The sequence below is a fragment of the Haplochromis burtoni genome, unplaced genomic scaffold, assembly GCF_018398535.1.
Source record: "Haplochromis burtoni strain Fernald_Lab_line unplaced genomic scaffold, NCSU_Asbu1 Contig_71, whole genome shotgun sequence".
Taxonomy (NCBI): Eukaryota; Metazoa; Chordata; class Actinopteri; order Cichliformes; family Cichlidae; genus Haplochromis; species Haplochromis burtoni.
In genome coordinates, this window is record NW_024582432.1 from 367024 (window position 1) to 375518 (window position 8495).

The following is an 8495-nucleotide window of genomic DNA, read 5'->3' on the forward strand; positions in this document are numbered from 1 at the left end:
TAGGAGTTCAGAGTTAAGAGGTCAAGAGTTAATGTTTCCATTGTAACACCTCCAGATTTGACATAGAAACACTCATTTTTAACACTCGATTTTAACTACTATCATTTTACACCTCAGAGTTACATTAAAAGAATGTGACTCTGCTTAGAGTAAAATTAACTCTACTTTTGCAAGGAGACTATTAACACCAAAAAATTTAACACTTTTGAATTTGCTGTGTAGTACCGGGCTGGACCCTCTTTCAGATTCAGAACTGCCTGAATTCTTCATGAGATTTTGCTCCATAGTGATGTGATAGCATCACACTGTTGCTATAGATTTGTCATCTACACGTTCATAATAAGTCTATCCCATTTTACCACATCTGTCAAGCCCATTTGAGTACAGTGATATCATTGTCATGTTCAAGAATCCAGTCTGAGATTACCTGAGCTTAGGTATACTGCGCAGTTAAATCTTATGTTATACTGAATATAATGGTACTAAGGAGCCCAAAGTGTACCAGGAAATTATCACTTACAGCAGTATGTTGTTTATGCTAAATTTTGAACCTAGCATCCAAATCTTAGACTAAGCACTTTTCCACTTTTCTATTTTCCAATTTCGATGACCCTGTGTGATTTATAGCCTCAGATTCCTGTTCTTAGCTGACAGGAGTTGCATAGCCCATCAGCTTCAAGGTTCAATGTGATCCTCAGAGATGCTCTTCTGCAACTGATTTTTTTTTTTAAGTTACGCTTGCTTTCCTATCAAAGCAGTATGGCCATTCTCCTCTGAGCTCTGACATCAACTACGCATTTTCACTCAGAGACCTGATGCTCACTCAGTGTTTTCCCTTTATGGGCCATTATCTCTAATCCCTAGAGTTAGTTGTGTGGGAAAATCCTAGATCGTTAGTTTCTGAAATACTCAAATCAGCCCATCTGACACCATCAACCCCATTTTTTTTCATTCTGATGCTCACTCTGGATGTCATCAGGTCATGTTGACCATGTCTACATTTTTAAATGTATTCTAGTTGCTGCTACCTAACAGATTGTCAGTATGTGTAGCTAATCAGTGATAGTGAAATCCAAATAGAAAAAGGGTGTCACATTTCAAAGCTGGGGCACAGACTTAAAATGATTCAAAAGGCACCAACACAATAATTCAATTTATTTATTTATATAGTTCCAAATCACAACAACAGTGACGTGAGTCACAATAACGCCCAGCTGAGTCAACTAGGCAGAGATGAAGTGAAGCAGACAACTTACATCATCTGTAGCTTCAAGCCTTGGTAATTTTAAAGCAAATAAGTTATAAAACTTTTTTAAATGTTAATGGAATGTTTGAAACAGCCTCAAGTGGCCATTCAAGGAATTGCAGCTTTTGGCAAATCAGCACAGGCTTCATTTTTCTAGCTGTCTTCCATAGTATGTTTTTTTGTCTCCTCTCTTCTTCTCCCCTCATATCCAACGGTTCATGGCAGACAGCTGTCCCTCCCTGAGCCTGATTCTGCTGGAGTTTTCTTCCTGTTAAAAAGGAGTTTTTGCTTCCCACTGTCACCAAGTGCTTGCTCATAGGAGTTCATTTGATTGTTGTTGTTTTCTCTTAATTATTGTAGGGTTTTAACCTTACTGCTTAAAGTGCATTAAAGTTACTGCTGTTGTGATTTGGTGCTTTATAAATAAAACGGAACTGAACTGGACTGAATTAGAGTTTTCAGCCCCAGATGTTGTTGCTTGTGTTTAAACCCTTAACCGCATTTTCCATCATGCATTTCAGTTTTTATCATAGGGCAAGTACTTTCAGCAAAACACACAGAGTGTGCATTGACTCACATGTTTTTAGCTAAAGCACTCCACTCATTTGTCTGTGGCAATCAAGATATACCAATGGGATGGAGCACATTGTTGCTCAAAATTCTTCATTACTGTACGACGGCTGCTTACAGAGTGGTTCTATATTTCAAGTACAACCGTTTCTTTAATGTTAATGTGTTTCACGTATAATATTTCTCTAAACTGAAAGCAGAGAGTTTTGGAATGAAACCTTTAAAAAGCCTGCTGAGAGCGAGTGCCAAAGAGCTGCACAGCAAGTCCTATTCATAAAGAGTCCAGGAGAGTCCATTGATAAAAAACAGGCAGGATCAAAGCAAGAGTGGAGGTGGAAGTGGATAGAAGAATAGATGAGGTCAGTGAAATTTATATATTTATATTATTTTTACAACAAGCAAAGCATCATTACCACTAAAAATCAATATGCAATAACCTATTACATAAAATCCTGTGCTGCACTCATCTTAAGGCATGTGCAATATATGAATACTTATTTAATATGTGTTCTGAATAAGGCAAAAATAGGTCTGAAATGCAACCATTAAAACAGTGTGCTGTTCCAATCCCTCACTGCCTGAGGTCAGATAGCATCAACAGCTGCTGAAAAACAATATTAAGCAAAACTGGCAAGACCTTTATTGCACACAATGATTTTGATATTAACTCTCCTTCTGAAAGTCAGCTTATTCAACCTTGGCTCCCGACTCACTTCTGTGTTGCACTCGATGTGTATGTGTCTGTGTGTGTGTGTGTGTGTGTGTGTTGCACGCTGCATGGTGAAAAGCAGGACTGTTGGTCTTGGTGTAGGATGCCAAGCATGTCTATAAAGGGACTGTTCAGGGTCTTACTGGGCACTGCGCCAGACTGTCTGTGCCCTTGGGATGCCATATATTGTGAGCGTCTGAGTGCATGAGCCCCTGTGTGTGTGTGTGTGTGTGTGTGTGTGTGTGTGTGTGTGTGTTTGTGTGTGTGTGTGTGTGTGAGTGCCCTTGGGATGGCAAAGCACGAGGGCAACAGGAAACGTTGTAGACCACTCAAAATTAATGCTTTTATTTTGTCTCATGGTTTCGCTCTTGCCTTTCCATTTATTTTCTTTGTCTGTTATTAGCAGTATCAATAACAAGTTATTATACAATATTCAAGTTATTGTAAAAACTGAAGAAAAAGTTATATTAAATGCTGGTAGTAAATGTTCAGTCTTTTCCAAATACATAAAAAAATGAAGACCAACCGTATAATACCATTACTGGATAAAATGAGTTGAATTTAGGGCACATTTTACTTTAAATAAATATGTTTGGATAGCTAAGCTGTTGTCATTTCGGTCAAATTATTATTTTTTCAGTAATTGAATTAAACATATAGCTAAAGCCACAAAGGACAGTTGTAACAACAATAACCTGAAATATGATGATGTTTTTGTTTGTGCCTACCCAACAGCCACTGCAACTAGTGCTATTTTTGTCTTCACTAGGGCTGCCACAAACGATTATTTTGATAGTCGACTAGTCACCGATTATTTATGCGATTAGTCGACTAATCAGATCATCATCCACTGGATGTAAAACTACAGCTTATTGCACCAGCAGCATCTGCTCTTATATAACTATCATTAGCTTACAGCTTTAAGCTTTTAAGGTGCTAACTAAAAATAAAGACAAGATGATAGTTTATTCAATTTTAATGAAATTTGCAGATTGTTTCGGTAAAGTTTAATAAACTCCTTGCTATCTAAAATATAACAGGACACCGGAGTATATTCTCCAGCATCTCACACTTCTGATAATCAGCTGTCTGCTTTATGTTTATTCAGCTGTGCAAAAACTATAACTTTAATCTCAGCCAAACCGATTTACTCAGGAACAAATAAAATTCTCGGAAAAAAAAAGCCAAACAACAACATTTTTCATTTATCTAAGTGACTCATATATATTTAACCTGAGTCGCGAAAGACGGCGGTGGATTTGAAAACAATTTGCCGGGAGTCCGGTGTTCTCACGGCGCTAGTGACCTAGCCCCCGGCTAGCTATCGAGCTAGTGGGTAACAGACGTCTCCGAAAACGTCGGAGTGCTTTTGAAAATATGTGGTGTCCTGATAAACTGAGCCGATATTTGAGGTTTACACAGCTACATTCTCGCCTGAAAATATGTTAAACGTTTATTTTGTGACCCAGAAAGAATAATAAGAGTAATATTAAAACTAACTAGCTACCGCCATTGTTGGAAACTAAGCTGGGCCGCGCTATGAATTCTGGGACACAGCTGCTTCTTCTTCTTCGGGGTTTAACGGCAGCTGGCATCCTTGTACATGCAGTGCTGCCATCTTCTGTTTCAGTCCGTTATTACACTCTTAAATCCTGCTACTTCTGTGTCTTTTGCGATCTTACAAAGCTTCAAACGACACGTCGACTATTAAATCAGTCGTCGACGATTTTGATAGTCGACGTAATCGTGACTAGTCGACAAATTGTGGCAGCCCTAGTCTTCACCAATTCCTGATTTTTACATAAGTTTTGTTAAGCATTAGCTACAATTTTTACATTAGTTGCTAATATTGTTTGTCTGCAGCTAAAAGGTTAGCTAGTATAGCTAACGACTTCTTTAGCTAGCTAGTTTGCCTGAGATGTTATTTACATAGAACATTGGCCTGCTGTTCCTTGAAACATGGTCCCTGTGAGTAAACTACCAAAACAATGAACAGAAACAATGAGCTGAAAAAACAAATACATTAAATAAAACCTCCTTATATCTGAGAGGTAGCTAATAAAGAGTTACCCAACCTAAATACACATAGCCTTATGACCAGAACATCTCAAAATATTAATTTTGACTTAAACGTCAGTAGGTTTGATTGTTTGCAACATGTCAATTAAAGAACAAATGTTGATTTAAATCAAGGGCAAAAGCAGAATATGAACTGAAGCAATTAATTTATAGATTTTAAAAAAATCTTTTAGTATTTTTTTTTTATCAGCTATTGATAAGTTTGGTGACCTGATCCTGACATTTAGGCCCAGTGTTTCATTAGTTTTTGAAATTTAGGAGTTCTGTTTATTGTCTGGGTTTTTATTTCTACTCTTTGTTCAGTGTTTCTTGTTCTTAGTGTTGTTTATTGTACAAGTCTGGTTTCATTAATATTGTGTTACTCTAATATTCTGGGGACATTATCTGTTAGTTGTTGTAGTGTATTTGTTCTTTTTTGTGTTGCTTTTCCTTTTGGACTTTGTGTTTTGCATTGCGGACTTTTACAATCAGCCTCATTAAACAGCTTGCTTTTCAACAGCATTTGGGTCATTTTCCTATAAATCGTGACATTTCACAGCACAGAGGACTGACTCAAGATTGTGATGAAATAAAGACAAAGTCAAACATTTCAATATTTGCTGTAGGACTCAAACATCATAGCCGACCTCAAAGCTGAGAAGCCGTTAATGAACTTACGAACCATCCGTTTCCAGCGACTCCCCAAACAAGACTGTGTTTGAGCGGAACTGACGGTGACGTGTTTCGCCTTCACTTAGCTTAACTGATACTGGACTGAGTCCCTGGGGTCAGCTCTGTGGAAGGGGGTTCAGTGTTTACCTGTGTTTGCCTGTCACTCTGCACGGATCCTGCAGGTTCCCCCTCACTCTCAACTCCCAGAATGACTCTCTAAGCCAAACAGCCAAAGCTTAAAGTTCTGGTTGTTGATGTTTACTCTGCTAAGGCCCTGCCCTCCCATCCACAGCAATGCAGATACCATTCTGAAGACTGGGAGGAAAAATATTTTCCCAAGTGGGCTTACTTGGGACAAAATAAACACATCGGTTCAGGGGTGCACACAGCATTGAAAGAATCACACCTCAGTCAATAAAAATGGCATGAAACAATTATGTAGATTGATGATTTGCAGATCCTAAAAAATCTTTTTGTATATTTTTTTTAATAGTTGTATATTTGTCTAAATAATAATTAATCCAAAATCTTTTCTTATACAAATAAAGTATATTTACAGATACTATTATATGTGCTATATGTAATCTAGAGATGTAAAACCTTCCTAAAAGCTCACAGCCTATAGCCACGGTGACTAGCACATGCTGTTATGTTGCCATTAATGTCAATATATTTCCCTACAGTCATAGTTACAAGGGATATACTTATGGATCTTGCGTATTCAGTCCATACAGAACTATTTATTCAAAAATATTGCACACTACTACAGTATAGCTATTTCATGGACTTTCATGGCTTTTTCCTCCCTGTTTTCATCCCAACTAAGCTAGGCTAACTTTCTGCATCTCAACACTGGTATCTCTTACATCACCTTGTTACATTACAGTTTAAAAAATCATCTGCAAAATGTTTCACAGAGTCCCTGATGGCAATTTCCCAGTCTAGTTAGCACAGGAAGCTTTACTTATTATTTTTAGCATGTTCAATCGGACAAATAAAGTATGGGAGTAGTTCAGTAGGTAGGTGAAGTGGGACCCAAACCCGAGAAGGAATGACAAAGGCTTGGAACAGGTCAAGCAAACACCGCTCAGGTTTAGGTCGCAGGTTCACAGGCATTAATCACAGCTGTCCAGCTAATGGCGACAGCAGCACTCGAGGCCAGGTTTGATCAGCAGAATCACTTGTGACTGTTGTCCCAGGGAAGTTGTCTCCCTCAATAAGCAGCACATACTACCGCTAAATAGGCCCTGTAGGACAAGCTGTGCATGCACACATGCAGAGCTTTAATAAAGAAAACCTTTATCATAATTCTAATTCTGAACTATTAGAACTAGAACTAATATTATATGTCTATTATGTTTGGATTTTTTAGGTAGAGAACTTACATTTACTTTCTTATCTTTGAGTGTTAAATTGTAGCATCTCTTAAAGTTGATCTGTCTCTTTGTTTTCCCACTTTTTTTGTAAGTGACACCATAAAAACTCTGTGGGCTAGATTCACTCCAGGGACTGGAGTCATGGGTGGCACGACGCAGTACTTAGCACAGTCTTCTGTCACCTGGGACCTTTTTGCATGTTCTCTATATTCCTGCATAGGTTCCTTACAGGTGTTCTTACAGACATTCATAATCAGTTAATTGGTGATTTTAAGTTGGCTTTGGGTGTGAATGTGAGCATGAATGGTTGTCTTTCTCAATATGTTAGTCCTTTAACAGACCGATGACTTGGAGAAGTGGTTAAATTGTCCAAATTATCCTGATAACCCCAATCGGAATATGCAATTTTTCTTTTTATTAATTTTTCTCCCAAGTGTTGGCAATTAGGCCCAAGACAAATAATCTCTCCAGCTGAAACACATCAAACATGCTTCTCAGTCCAAGAAACTGAAGGTTAGAGTTACTGCAAGGCCTCAGAGGGCTAAAACTCCCCAATTGCAAAGTGAGAAAAACACCATGGCGATGACATAAGTCTGAATGAAGAGGCAACCACTGTAATTCAACCATTACATTTTTCTAAACATAACCAAGTAGTTTTTTTTATCGTAGATCTAACCAAGCAACATATTCATAACTAATAATGTATTTTGAAAAATCATACAAATGCTGTGTAAAAAACTGACTGACTGTCTGAAGTAAATGTGATTAAAAATGTGTGTGGGGAACCCAAAATAATTTGGTGACCCCAGAAGGTTTTGTTCAACTGGTCGTAGCGTTTTCAGTGGGAGAAATGTCACTTATCCAAGTGACCTTAGGCCCCCTCCTCGATTCAGAGATGGTCTTTCCCTTTCACGTACAGATAAGCGTACATCTTTCACCATCTTACAATGCTGTGATTGCAGCCATTCCCCAACTCTCTGTGAATGGTACTCATGGCCAATGATCAGTGGGCTTTGATCAATGGTCATGACAATTTGCATATTAATGATCAAGGAACTGACCTCATAGCCCATTGTTCATTCAGTTGGCTGGTTTCAGTAATTGTGTAAATGTATTGTTTATAAGGTTATGGAAGCCTGCAGTCAGCTGAGATTGAAGAAGTCACTTGGATGAGTGTTTGAGCATGCATCAAGGCAAAATTGGTGCCAAGTAGCATGAAATTAAAAGTCGGGACTGTATCACAAACTTCTGTGACGCTGGGGTTGTATGTTCAGTGTCATTATTGTGCAGTATTGAACAAAGGACTGCAGAAAGTTCAACGGCAGCAGCATTGCATTATTTTTAGTGTTGTTCCAATTAAACGCTGCTTTAAGTTAAAATTTTACATACGAGAAAAACTGCAGTTTGTCGCGTCTCTGTCTCATGAAATTTGGTTTGCATGCGCGATCTGTCTCAGTCGCTCATTTTTCTCGAGTGTTCTTCAAGGTCTGGGAAATGAATTAGACTCTAAAAACTCAGGAATTTCTAATCTGTTTTAGTCCTCTTGCCCCAGTGACATCTTCTCCTTCTGTTGGCTGTAACACCAGGTGTCTGTGACCTTCCTCTGGCATTCCCCCCGAGTACACTTCTGCCTCCTGTTCTTTTTCCCATTCTTTGCTTTAGTTTTCCTTAGTTTCCTCAGACCTTCCTTTCTTTTCTCACGTGTATTTTCGCCTTAAATAATGCTAATCAAATTCTGAATGTTAAGCTTACCCTTCACCTTGGCTCACAGGTATATTCTGCTTCTTTTCCTGATCCTGTAGGTAATTTTATCCACACCGTTTTCAGTAAAGGGATTTGGTTAAATAATATTTTCAGTCTCCCT